The sequence below is a fragment of the Papio anubis genome, chromosome 2, assembly GCF_008728515.1.
Source record: "Papio anubis isolate 15944 chromosome 2, Panubis1.0, whole genome shotgun sequence".
Lineage (NCBI taxonomy): Eukaryota > Metazoa > Chordata > Mammalia > Primates > Cercopithecidae > Papio > Papio anubis.
Window position 1 is genome coordinate 177262583 of NC_044977.1, and position 14733 is coordinate 177277315.

The window sequence follows — 14733 nt, forward strand, 5'->3', positions numbered from 1 at the left end:
GTTGAAATACAAGTATGTGAAACCCATGGCATTCCTTGAATCTACTGGAACCTAGCGTAACATTCACATTGGCATTTAAGCTGCCACACTAGTTGTGTAGTGATCCCAAGTTCTTCACTTAACTTCAGTACTCAAGTCTTCTCATTGACAAAAGTGAGATAATGGTTCTAAGCTCACATTTTGGTGGGGGCATTTTTAAAGTACTATACAGCTTATTTGCTATCTATGTGCGAGTTATATAATGCCTACTGCCTCCTTACAAGCAGAGACTAAATGGAAGTCCCTCACTTCTGTTTAGTTCTTTTGAGGGCTAAAAAGTTAAAACTAGGGAGAAGAAATCTGGAGGGAGAGTTGAGTTGCTCTGCAAAAGAGAAGAAATAGAAAGGGAAGACCTTGAGCCATCTAGAGAAACCTGGAAGGGACAGGTGAGAAACAGGACGGTGGGAGAGGGGGAAACCCTCCGCAAAATGGCAGTTTCCTATTAGAGTGGACAAATTACAGACCAAAGGCACACTCAAGGTAGCTGAACCCAAGTGGTATAGAAAGCCAACAGGACCCAATCACTCATCTACTGGCATTCCCATTCTAGAAAATAGCAGAAATCTTGGAGGTAAAGCTCTGGGAACCATAGAATTTGAGAGTTAAAGGCAAATTTACATAGATCGCAAGGGGCAGGAAAAAACCCCACCTGAATTCTGGCCTATATACATTTGCATTCATATACAAGAAGCAATAGAATAGTGAACTTTTCAGTCCTTGGGTGATTTTTGTTCAAGCAGAAAAAGGGGGAAAAACAGTCTCTGTGTTCTGTTATTCCAACTTTGATCTTTTATTCATTCTCTAAGGGCATAAATGATTGTTTATCTATATTTTCATGAGTAAAACCACTGTTGAATACTTTTTGTTTGTGGTTGTTGTTATTTCCTGCTGTGGATTTTAACACAGAAGGCTTTCGTTTTGAACCAAATGGATCAACAACGAGCATCCTACAACTGCCCTGTGCTAGATCACTTTCTTTGTGGGCTCTTTTGCCTTATGCTCATGTAGGGTACAAAATTAATTACAAGCATGAATAGCTGTGTCTGCTGTGTTGGAGAACCTGAGGTGATATTGGCTGCCACCTACCATACCCCAGAATGTGCCTTCCCACAGCTTCTGCAGAACATGTAGCCCCAGGAGGATATGTTTTATACCATGCAGCCTGGCCATTCTGGTCTCAGTCAGGGGTGCAAATCTAAAGCAAGAGCAGCCAAACCATGGCCTCTCCATGACCTCTGGAGTGGCCACAGGTAAAAAGAAAAGTTATGGCCAGGCGCGATGGCTCACACCCGTAATCCCAGCACTTTGGGAGGCCTAGGTGGGCAGATCATGAGGTCAGGAGATTGAGATCATCCTGGCCAACACGGTGAAACCCCGTCTCTACTAAAAATACAAAAATTACCTGGGTGTGGTAGCATGTGCCTGTAATCCCAGTTACTGGGGAAGCTGAGGCACGAGAATTGCTTGAACCCAGGAGGCGGAGGTTGGAGTGAGCTAAGATCACAGCACTGCAATCCAACCTGGCAACAGAGCAAGACTCTGTCAAAAAAAAAAAAAAAAGTTATTCCAGTCAGAGTCTCTTCCTCAGATATTTGAAACAGGAAATGAGTAAGAGAAGATGATGACAGTGTACATCAAAGAAGGCCATGAAATACCTTTAGAAGCCATGAGGAATCACGAGCAAGCCAGAATTAGGAGAAAGCAAATCTATAGCAAAAGTAGAGGGAAGGTGACATAAGAAACTCGATAGCACTGTGTTAACCTCAACCTGTTCCTGCCTCAGGTATGTATGAGCACATCCAAGCCATTCCCTTTGCCTACCTTTTACATTCTCTCTTTTTCCTCTTCTCATCTCCCCCGTTCTTTGCTTGAAGACAACAAGGCAGAAGAATTAGAGTGTTGCCATCAGAAATCATGGAAATGCACCATCACAATTCCCTTGTTTTTCCCTATTCAAGCTGAGCTTTATGAAAGATACATTAACCACGTTGTCAGATGGAGGCATAATGACAACAAGCCTGCCCTTCATCTTTTCAAAATGCCCAGATAGCAATAATGTCTGAGAATGTAAAGTTTTCCCATCACAGCACTCTTCTCTCTTGTTGAATCTAATTGTAGCACTAGAAAAAGAGAGACTGACTCTTGCAAACCTCCCAGTGAAATGCCAACTGTAACACATCATTAGCTAAATAAGAAACAACAAGGTCAGCATGGTGCGGGAGAAATGGCAATGTTGTACTTGCTGTTGATTCAGAACTGGCGAGTTTGTGAGGAAGGGAAAAATAAATGTATATAGAAGAATGTTGGCCAGGTGCAGTGATTCACGCTGGTAATCCAGCACTTTGGGAGGCCGAGGTAGGTGGATCACCTGAGGTCAGGAGTTCAAGACTAGCCTGGCCAACATGGTGAAACCCCATCTCTACCAAAAATACAAAAAAAAATTTAGCCAGGCATGGTGGCCCACCTGTAATCCCAACTACTCAGGAGGCTGAGGCAGGAGAATTGCTTGAACCTGAGAGATGAAGTTGCAGTGAGCCGAGATCGTGCCATTGCACTCCAGCCTGGGTGACAAGAGCGAAACTCCATTTCAAAAAAAAAAAAAAAACGAAGTAATGTCACTACAGGCCACAATATATAGGTGTGCATGGGAAAATATAGTTGAGTGTATTTTCAGGATGTGGCAAGCGGATGTGGCTCAACCAGAGGAGGAATTTATAGCAGCAAGTGACAGCCATAGCACCATAAAACTGCACAGAAGCTACTTTTAGGCTTTGAAGATCAAACAGCTAGATTCAAAACACAGATAATAGAATAACAACTGCTGCTTAACAGGGAGTAGGAGATAAAAATAATTTGCTACACTTCCCTGGATTCCACCCCATTCCTCTAACATAGCAATCCTGAGCAGTTAATTTATTAGAGTATGTGTGGTTGCCGCAGATGAAGGAAACTCTATCAGTGATGGAAGAAACAGTAGACAGGAAATCCTGAGCCAGCCGTTAAAAGAGGAGTAAGATTTCTGTAGCCAGAGATGATACAATAGGAGGTGAACTGAGTTACAGGAAACAACTCCTTGTGAAAGAAGATCTCTTTGCCCTAAATCAGTAAAAGGGATCTACATTAAAAATTCATATTTAATTGTTAAAGTTTATTTTAAAATAAACTAATGGTTGTTATGCCTTATTTAATTAAGAAATTAAAAGAATTTCCTGAAATCAACCTAGTTTCTAACTTTGACGTCAGCCATGATTATTACAGACCAAGAGGCACACACAAACACACTCCCTCCCCTAACCCATCTCTTAAACAAGAGACACCCTCCAGTGACCCTTAAAAAGATTTTGAGAACTATAAAGTCACACGAATAAAATCTTAACACTGACAGAATATAAGCTGGCTACAGATGACATTTCCAACCCCCTCTCCTTGTCAATACAAAAGATGCATTGGATGTGGGAGACAGATTTGCTAAGATACTCATAGACTTGTACGTGTGGCACTTTATGACAAAATGTAAAGGAACCAGACTTCCCATTTAAATTCTCTCACCACTACCCCTTCCTTACCTTTTTTCCTTGCCCCCCAACTCTCACAGGATCAGAGTAACATGGGATAAAGAGGATGAGAGTATAGAAAGTAAATGATAAAAATATGTGCTCTTGAGTCATTGGAAGATTTTGATCCAAAGTAATGGGTGATTATTACTCCTTGCAGCCACAGCCAAACCCAAATTTAAAATATTCCCTCTCTTTCTCCTGATGTCTTTTTCTCCAATCTGGCAACTGGCAATTCACTAAAGGAATGTTTTCATCAATGTGTCCAAATATGTTATTCAAAGTAAGATTTTATAGGAGATAGCCTCAGGGAACTTTCTGGAAGAAAAAGGCAGCCCCAAAATTGGATGCACAAATTGCTTTAAGGTTTTAAGATGTGGTGAAATATATTGTGCCTTCATCGTACCTCAAGCCAGAAATGGAAAAAAGAAAAAGAATCAGTACAAAGAACGGCTTTCCAGGCAGTGCAAAGGGACTCAGTATTTCCACAGGTTTGCAAGAATGCAATAAGCAAGGAAGCCAGTGTCCCCAATACAAAGTGACCAGACCTCTGAGCTTCTAGCTGGCAAGTTGCCCAGCAGAGATAATAGGATGTTATTGAATTTTCAGGCATCTGAGTCAGTGATGGAGGTGGAGGGGTGTTGCAAAAGGATAATGGAAGGAGCAGGGATTCGGAAAGCAGGGATGGAGGAGCAGGTAAATTCTGGAAGTGGAAAATTATTTTTCAGGTATAGAAAAACTTTAAAAAATACTACTATACTACTGTGGAAGTCATGTACTAAAAGTGTCCTTATAAGAGGAGATGTGAAGGGTGGTACATGGGTCATAAAATAAACTTTGTGGCCAAGACCTTCTGACCACTAAAACCACAGACGCTTAAACAGAAAAATCCAATAAAGAAGAAGGATGGTGTTCTCCAAGTAATAAGCCACTTCAGTGAGTATTCACACTCTAGTCCCAAGCCCATATTCATAATAAGGGCAAAAATGTAAACACACACGCACACACACACATGCATGCTCACCCCCACACACATACACATGGCTAGAGGCAGAGCATCCCAAGGATCAAGTGTAGGAGGAGGCAATGGGAAAACGCATTCACTCATTCAGTGGGAAAACTCATCCTTTCTAATTGCTTTGCGCTTGTTTTTCATCTTCTCTCGCCTTTCTTCTGATGGTGATTATGATTGTATTTTGAAATCATGATCCACCGCTGCAGCACTGTAATTACATAAATATGGCATTATAAATGAAGGTTAGCACCAGAAATAGCAAAGCAGAGAGGGGTGCAAGTTGTCTTTGTGGATGCAAGTGTATGTGTATATGTTTATAAATACCTCTTTCATGTGGCATTTGGAAATAATCTGCTAGTGCAAGCAAGGGGATCTTAGGAAACAAAACAAAATCCTCAATCCCATTTTCAGCTGAAGAATACAAAGGTGAGAAAAGGCAAGTTCTTCCAGTCATGATAAATGGAGATTGTTAAGTAAGAGCTAGGCTTAAACTGAGCTCAGATTTCTCAACTGGCCTGAGCACCATTGGTTCTTCTTGAGGACAGGAATCAGTCTGCGTCAGTACAGCTTATCAACAGCGCTCTTCAGCAACCCGAGAACCTCAGAGAGTATCTCTTAACCTCCTATATCTCCTTCTGAATAGGAGAACATCTCTCTCCCTCTCTCTCTCTCTCTCTCTCTCTCTCTCAATTTCACTTACTTTTGGCTGCAGCACACCACCCAGTATCTTCAACCAATCAATAACTCAGTTCCTTTCACTCTCAGGGAAAAGGAAAATTCTGAAGTGTGTACCACACAGGGTGTGTGCTAGTTCTAAAACATGTTAACAAATTATTAGAACCTTCTTTCTTCAAGAGATAGAGACTGAGTTTTCTCCCCTTGAACGTGGGCTATACTAAGTGACTAATTTTGAATCACCAGAAGATGACAGTGATGCTATGTCATCATAGCATCATTTATGACCAAACCTAGGTCATAAGAAGGCAACTTCTCTTTGGCATCACTTCTGCTAGGAAAAGCCAGCCTCCACATCATGGGAACACACCAGCAGCTTGTGGAGAAGTTGATGCAGATAGGAACTGAGGTCTCCTGCCAACAACCATCACCAGTTCACAAGCTACATGGCTGAGCCACCTTGGAAATAGATCATCCAACCCCACTCTTCCCTTTAGATTATTGCAGCTTTGACTAATGTCTTGACTATATATAATTTCATGTGAGATCAATCCCGAGCTAAAACCACCTGGATAAGCCACTCCAAATTCCAGATGTAAAAAAATATGAATGCAGTAAATACTTGTTATTTTTAAATCACTAAATTTTGGGTCAACTTGTTACATAGCAGTAGCTAACAATTCAGCATCCTCATGGGGTTGACCCCCAGTTACCCATACCTCTCACTTGCTCATCAATTACCTCACTATGCTTCCTTGGATCACCTCCAAACTAAAGAAACTTCACTCAAAATTCTTGTCTCAGAGTTTGCATTAAGAGTCTCAAACATGCCAAATAAGATAGATATTATCATTATTCTCACTGTAGGGATTTAAAAAATTAATATGCAGAGGTGACAGTTATATAGCAAATAATAGCAAAACCAGGTTTTCTGAATCCTAATCCACTGCTTCCTGATTCATTATAGCTGCATCTCCCTGCCACTCATACCCTCATTCTGTGCCATTTTAAGCAACCTCTTTTCTCTCTCCAAGAACAAATCAGTTAATTTGCTCATTCACTGCAGGCCTAGACACTCATCTTAATCTCAAAATGTAAAAACCAGTCTCAACAAATTCAATAACCGAAGCAGGAACTTTTAGTCACTGAAACCTAAATGTATTTGTTTTTCCTAATGATACCTGTACATAGCAAGGAGGAACAATTAGCAAATCAATGGATTATTCTTTTGTTGACATTAATGCAAAGACTATATGTGGCTCTACCTTGTTTTATGTCTAGACTACAGGTGGTGGCCTGAAACTGCTGACCAAAGAAATGACCATGCTGTGTGGGCAAGAAATGATGAAGATAAAGCCCATATGTGCTGTATTTTCTGTTTGGATCAAATAAAATGTACAGCCAACTCATCTGTCAGATATTTAATCATAATTATTATTGTGTTATGTGGTAATTAGGCATAAATGGGACATAAATGACTCTTGCTAGCAGTACTTTATATATCAAACAATTTTTGTGTTTCCAAATATCCATCTCTTTGATAATTTTCAAGTGTCTGTCTCTACTTACTGTCACTGTGTTGGTTTCCCCTAAGTCAGACTGGTAAAGAAGAACACATATGGGCTTTGGAATCAAACAAATCACTCACACTGTGTGATCTTGATCAAACCACATAACATCTCTAGGCCTCTTGTGTAAAATTGAAATGAGTGCCTCTCCAGCAGGGTCACTATAACAATCAAATGAGAAACCGAAATGCAGTAGCTAATACAACGTTAGTATGTAGTAGGTGCTCAGTAAAGATCTTCTTCCTGTCTTTTGTATCAACATTACTTTCACATGCCTTAATGAGAGGTTCTTGATCCTCTCCCCATGAGTTTTTTTAATGCCCTGTATCCCTCCCCTGAGAGCAACTACTTTTATTCTCCAAATCACCGTCCCATGCTAAAATCTTAAATTTATCCACGCTTTCAAAAATATACCTCTTATCAGCTAAAAAAAAAATTCTACAAAACTTTTTTGTATATAACATGACAGATGGCTTTGGTCCACAAGTAAAAATAAACAGACTTAAAATGCATCTGGGAATAGGCATGTCAACACTTTGGCATGAATGAGTTCTAGTTACAGGCAATTTCTCTCTCCATTTGATTCGGTTACGGCTGGTGAGTAAGCTAAAAGAGACTGGTCATTTGAAAAAGCGAAAGAAGAAAATGGTGCTATGGCCTGCAGTTGTGTTCATCCAATAGGAGGCTGGTCATATTTTGGAATAATTTGGCAAACATGTACAGACAGGAAATGTGCTCAAAAATATTTCATGTCCTTGTGGCTGTGTGCTCTTTGGAGCCTTGCAGGCACTATGAAGATGAGGAGTTTGCCTCTTTCATCTAGAAGAGATTTGTAAAAGCAATGTTCGCTGATAGACACAATGGCTCATAACAACAGCAGCAACAGGGTCAAGGTCAACTTCCACTTATTAAGGGCATAACATTTATTTGCATACCAAGGTCAACAAATTTCTTTTATGTCTTTTTTCATTTGGTCCTCCTACAGCCCAAGTGAGTACTATTATTCCATTTTACAGATAAATAAGGTGAGACCAAGAGAGTTTACATGTCATGCCCCACAAGCCCACAAATAGCAGGCAAAAGAATCAGGTCTGGAATCTCAATTCCACATTCTTTTCTCTTACCACATTCCCCTATTAATAAATAGCTTGTTTGTCTGAAGGATAAATGGAAGCTAATTTATAAATTCTCCAGCTAGCTTTTCTTGCCCCATACTGGTATTTAGAGCCACAAAACCACACATCCACGTTACACAGGGTGGTGTAAAAATAATTTTTAAATAATCACATATTAATCTTTGAGAAGAATAACCTGCCATGAATAAAGAGATGATTTCACAGGGTCCAGGGTAATAGTAAGCAGCTGTGGACTTAACCATGCTAGATAATCCAGTGATAAAATGTGCATTATTTTGAGCAGTTGAGGCAGCCAACTTCTTTAATCAGTGCCTGTAACTTCTGCAGAAGGAAATATTCAGATCTCACCACAAAAGAGCAGACCTTCACTGGCTCATCTGTGCACAAACTGACAGTCAGATTTTTTTCCAACTTCTCACCACAACATGGAGACTTTTGACCACAGATATCAGATTCATGTATAAAGCTCTCAACCCCACCAGACAAGAACCACTTTCAAATACAATAAATATAAGAATCACTTTCAAAACAAGAAAGTGAGGCATGGAGTATAACAAATACAAATTGAGCCAGGCACTATGCCAGGAGTGGGGTCCCTGACCTGAAGGGGAAGATAGAGCCGTGGTTCTTAAGCCTGGCTGGTTAATAGGGTCACCTCAGGGCTTATTAAAATCCCAACACCTAGGTCTCAATTTATTGACAATTGATTTTTCTCAAATCAGAAACTCTGGGAGTAGGACCAGATATTAATATTTTTTACTTGGTTCCATTGCGCAGCCCCGCAGTTGAGAAACACAATTATAGTGGAATCCAAAGTGTTGCAAATGTATTTGATAGAATCACTTGAGGTCCTGGTTGAAAATGCAGATGCATGGACCCTGAACTGTAGCTCCTGACTCAGAATTTCTAGGAAAATGATTTGGGAATACAATATATTTTGAACAAGAGCCCAAAGATTGTTATGATTAGAGAAGCTAGGCAAAAACCTGACATTGTCTTCAAAAAATAATAATAATAAAAGTGAGAAGACAAACTACAGAATGCGTGAAAATATTTGCAAATTACGTATCTGACAAGGGGTTAATATCCAAAATATGTAAAGAGTTCCTACAATTCAACAACAACAAAAAGGACAAAGGACTTGAATAGACATGTCTCCAAAGAAGATATACAAATGGACAACAAACATATGAAAAGATGCTCAACATTATTAATCATTAGAGAAATCAAATCAAAACCACAAAGACAGGAGATATCACCTCACACCTATTAGAATGGCTGCTGTTCAAAATCAAAAAAAGAAAGAAAAAGTAAAAAATAACAGGAAATGGCAAGTGTTGGTGAGGAGGTGGAGAAATTAGAAACTTATACACTATTGTGGCCACCATGGAAAACAGTATGGAGGGTCCTCAAAATATTCAACATAGAATTACCATAAAACTCAGCAGTTCCATTTCTGGGTATAAATCCAAAAGAATTCAAAGCAGGAACTTGGAGAGAGATTTGCACCTATGTTCATCACAGCATAATTCATAATAGCCAAGAGATGGAAGCAAACCAATTTCCACTGAGAAATGAGTAGATTAGAACATGTGGAATATACCTGCAATGGAATATTATTCAACCTTTAAAAAGAAGAAAACCCTGTCACATACCACAGGATGCATGAAGCTTAAGGACACTATGCTAGACAAAATGAGCCAGTCACAAAAAGACAAATACCATATGATTCCACTCATATGAAGTATCTAAATTAGCAAAACTCATAGAAACAGAAAGTAGAAAGGTGGTTACAAGAGTCTAGGAAAAAGGGAGACGGCAGAATGGTTGTTCAATGGGTGTGGAGTTTTGCTTTTGCAAGACGAAAAATTCTAAGGATCTGTTGCACAATATATAATTAATACTACTGAACTATACAATTAACATGGTTACAACGGCTGGGCACGGTGGCTCAAGCCTGTAATCCCAGCACTTTGGGAGGCTGAGGCAGGTGGATCACGAGGTCAGGAGTTCAAGATCAGCCTGACCAACATGGTGAAGCCCCGTCTCTACTAAAAATACGAAAAAAAAAAAAAAAACATAGACAGGCGTGGTGGCATGCGCCTGTAATCCTAGCTACTCAGGAGGCTGGGGCAGGAGAATCGCTTTAACCCAGGAGGCAGAAGTTGCAGTGAGCTGAGAACACGCCATTGCACTCCAGCCTGGGGACAGAGCAAGACTCTGTCTCAAAAGAAAAAACAAAAGTTACAAGGATAAATTTATGTTATGTGTTTATTACCACAATTAAACATTGAAAGAAAATCTCTTTATTTTCAAAATCTGATATTGTCTAACACTTCAAGTTTCCGTTGTCCTGTCTGTCTTTTTTGCAGCCCAAAGAACAAAGAACTCAGGGTTTCCCAGTTTTCTGTTCTGCAATAACAAAACAAAACAAAAAACATGTAAGCCAAAATAAAAACCATTTTTCCAACTGCTTTCTAAGGAAGAACTTTCTCAGTGACAGAAAGTTCAAACATGACTATCAATCTAGACAAGCCAATACATAGATTGCTCTGATGAAGAGCGGAGAGCTTTACAAGTGTGTGGGATGGGAAGTCCTTGGATACTAAGGAAAAGAAGTGCCAGGAGCCTGGGCCTCCTGTGGGATCAGGACTGAGAAGGGTGCCTCAGGCCATTTGTGGGGCCCAGGACATTTGGGGGATGACACACTCATTGTGAAGAAGTAACACTGCACTGGATGTCATGGAATGTGGGATGAAGTCCATCTCCGCCGCTCCTAAACTATCTTTAACAAAATTTACTTGCTCACTCATCTTTCAGCATGTCAGAACCCTTCTGTGAAAAGTGAAGAACTGCACCACACACTGGAGGGCACACGGCTCAGGCAGACCCCCAGCCCAGCCCAGCAAACAGCACTGCTGCTGTTCCCATTCGTCACCATATTCTCCAGAGCCTGCCCCTGACCCAGATCCGTCCTCTGCCTTTCTCCCCTCTGCTCTGTACCCCAGATGGCCACAGAAGGTTCCTTGCTCTCTGGCTTCTGACAGGGGCCAACTAATGTGAACTACTAGAAGGAAATGTGAGGACAGGAGAAGGGAGTGAGGCCAGGATATTATTCAACCCAACCCTCCCTCCTTCTGCACCACATTTCTGAAGGTGGCTACATCTTCCTGTGAAAGATGGGCAACCCCTCTTCTATGGCTCAGTTTCTCATGGGGCTCCCATAACACTGCCTGCTGCCCTTGTCCCTTCAGGTCTAGGGACAGTCTAGTCTCTGGGGGGTCTCAGCATCCCTGTGGGTCCCCTGAACCCTATGCACACCTTTTATAGTATCATTTTAAAATTATCTGCTGTTTCAGTGGAATTCAACTTCCTTCCGAGACCCTGAAACCTTATTGTTTGTGGGGCACAAAAAGGAAAGAATTCAATTAAGAAGAATGTAAACTAGCCAAGCTTACCATGAGTTCTTAAGAGCCAGTTGCACCCAAGCATGGTCATGATCAGCGCCCGTCACTAACGCAAGTGCAATAATAGGAACACTTGAATTACATAATCCTCTACCCGGAAAGAGTCCAAGGCACTGCCTGTGCTGGCATTTCCTACGCTTAAAACACAGAGACAAAAGCAAAAACAGCCACACTGCTTGATTGAGGTACCAGTGTCCCCCAAGTCTTATAAGATCTTTCAGAGAAGCTCCTGGCAGGGTCACATGTTGGCAATGCTTTATTTCAGTGGTCCCCAACTTTTTGGCACCAGGGACTGGTTTCACGGAAGACAATTTTTCCACAGAATGGGTGGAATGGGAGGGGGATGGTTTCAGGATGATTCAAGTGCATTACATTTATTATGCATTTTATTTCTATTATTATTACATTGTAATATTTAATGAAAGAATTATACAACTCGCTGTAATGTAGAATCAGTGAGAGCCCTGAGCTTGTTTTCTTGCAATTAGACAGTCCCATCTGGGGGTGATGGGAGACAGTGACAGATCATCAGGCATTAGATTCTCATAAAGAGTGTGCCACCTAGATCCCTCGCATGCACAGCGCCCAACAGGGTTTGAGCTCCGATGAGAATCTAATGCCGCCTCTGATCTGACAGGAGGCGGAGCTCAGGCACTTACAGGAGCAATGGGTGTGGCTGTAAATATAGATGAATCTTCACTAGCTGGCCGCTCACCTCCTGCTGTGTAGGCCCAGTTCCTAATAGTTCATGGCCCAGGGGCTGGGTTCCCCGGCTCTGTCGACTCTTGTCGGGGGGAAGTCCCCTGGAGATACTAGGAGGACAGAAGGAGAGGGTAAATTAGCAAATAGTGAGAGGAAGACAGCTAAGTTCTAGGTAACCACAGTGGGAAAGTTCAACACTTTTAATCACAGAGTTCCTGCCAGAAACTGTCTTTTAAACTTCTGAGCTTTCAGGCTGAACTTGGAAACGGCCGTATTCTCAGGGATAAGTTCCAGCAACGTCATGGAGAAATCCATTCAAAAAGTCTTCTCAGGGCCCCGCAGGATTGCAAGTGTCTCTGAACAACTAGCAGGGGGAAAACAATAACCAATTCCTCTTTCGCCACTCCTAGCCCATCGCTCATACTCAGAGACCTCTGTTTTCTCAAGCCCTATCAAGGATTAGAGAGGTCCAGAGAAGGACAAAAAAAAATCCAGGGGTTTCCAGTAGGAGAAAAGGCAATTTCAGAACATGCAGGGAAGGAGATTGTTTGAGCTAAAAAAAAAAAAAAAAAAAAGAATAATAATAATAAATTGAGAAATGTAACCAAAGGATGGGAGAAAATCCATATTGGTAGCCAGAAAGTAGGTGAGCTGTGGAAATGAACAGAATAATGATGCATAAGTATTAAAATGGACCCAAAGTGGCTTAGTCACTTTGTCTCTGAAAGCCACTTCACTATGTCCCATTTTAGGCAGAGAGGTTAAAAAGAAAGTCTGGGGGTGGCTCTGTGCTTTGGAATTAAAACAGCATCTGTGATGTTATTAGCTGGGCCAAGATGTGCAGAAGCTATCAATCTCTCTGCTTGGGGGAATAACTGATTGCCAAAGGGGCCCAGACAGGCTGCTTCTCCCTCCCTGAGGTCTGGCCCTGAGCTCGGCACAATTAGCTAAGTGCTTCTGTGCTGGAGAAGGCTGGGAGCACAGTTGGCTCCCTCTTAAGCACAAAGTACTTAAGGAAGGAGAACTCTGCTTTATATCTGTCCCCAACTGGGAACAGCACCATCCACTGATATTTCTTGTGAGTGGAAACACTGAGGGGTGGGACTGGGCTCTTCTTTAGGATTTGGGAGATTGGTGAAGCTTATAAGCACCTTCCCTGAACCATGTTTTTATGAATATAAAATAATTACTAAGGACAACAAAAGAATACAGCTACCAAGATATTTAAAAAAAAAAAAAAATTGGTGATGTACTGATAGTTGTGTGTCTTTATTAAACATTAAATAATAGGATCTAGTGGTGGGTGCAATAACTTAGAGTTATGGAAGTAATGAATATTTCAAAATATCTACAATAGCTGTGTGATATGAAAATACCTGTATAATATGTGCTGGAACTGCTAATTCTTTTTTCTTTTTTTTTTTTTTTGAGACAGACTCTCGCTCTGTTGCCAAGGCTGGAAGGCAGTGGTGCAATCTTTGCTCACTGCAACCTCTGCCTCAAGTGATTCTCCTGCCTCAGCCTCTCAAGTAGCTGGAATTATAGGCACACATCTACCACACTTGGCTAACTTTTTTGTATTTTTAGTAGAAATGGGGTTTTGCCAGGTCGGTCAGGCTGGTCTCGAACTCCTGACCGTAGGTGATCTGCCTACCTTGGCCTCCCAAAGTGCTGGGATTACAGGTGTGAGCCACTGTGCCCAGTCTGGAACTGTTCTATGGTGGGTTTCTGGCCTACACTTATCACAGAAAGAAGTGCTTAGTTTCTTTCAGATGTTAGTGAAAATAAATAATTTTTTAATCCAAGTTTATAGATCCCTGAAGTCTCTCCATGTGCCTTAGGTTAAGCTTTAAAGCTGTGTGGGATGGGAAGTCCTTGCATACTAAGGAAAAGAGGTGCCAGGACCCTGGGCCTTGTGTGGGGTCAGGAGTGAAAAGAGTACCCCAGGCCATTCTTGGGGCCCAGGATGCTTGGAGGGTAACATACTCATTGGAAAGAAGTAACACTGCACTGGAAGTAAATGGTAATTTAAAATGACAATGACCTTCTCCCATCAGAGTGAGTTCTACATGAAAGTACACACTCACCTTTTTAATTTAACTGGGCTAGCAGCAAATCCCTCAAACTGCTGGCCTTGGAAAGTCCTGAAATCTGGAATGAAGGAAAGCACTACAGACAGATGATAACTCCTTTCAGCTCCAAATCTATCAAAATTAGTTGTTGTTCATCCCTCTTCCCTGCTGCCACACAGAAACAGACTGCACCACTTCCTCTCCTTTCCTTGGTTCTTCCTCATCCCATTAGCGTCTTCATATGGGGGTTTGGAATAGATGGCTACTGAGTCCTTAGAGTAGTCCTCACCAACTGCATCGTGAACAATCTAGGACTTTGGGATGGTTTTACTCAGTGACATGATCAGGTTTGTATTTCAGGACAATCACTCTGGCTTTAAGATTGAGAACATGACTCCAATGCAACCACCATGTTCCATCTCACGGCCACCATCCTTGTCCAAGTCACCACCCACTCTTGCCGGGGTTGTTGGAGTAGCTGCTTAACTGGTTCATCTTGTCCTTT

General features: G+C 41.4%; 1 long non-coding RNA gene across 1 annotated transcript; it reads right to left on the reverse strand.

Moving 5' to 3' along the window:
- Positions 1–4700: 4700 nt before the first annotated feature.
- On the reverse strand, positions 4701–9068 carry LOC116273847. Its single transcript, XR_004182322.1, has 2 exons — positions 5309–9068; positions 4701–4816 (listed from the first exon to the last, which is right to left on the reverse strand). It is a non-coding gene; the product is annotated as an uncharacterized LOC116273847 (long non-coding RNA).
- Between the last annotated feature and the right edge of the window lie 5665 nt (positions 9069–14733).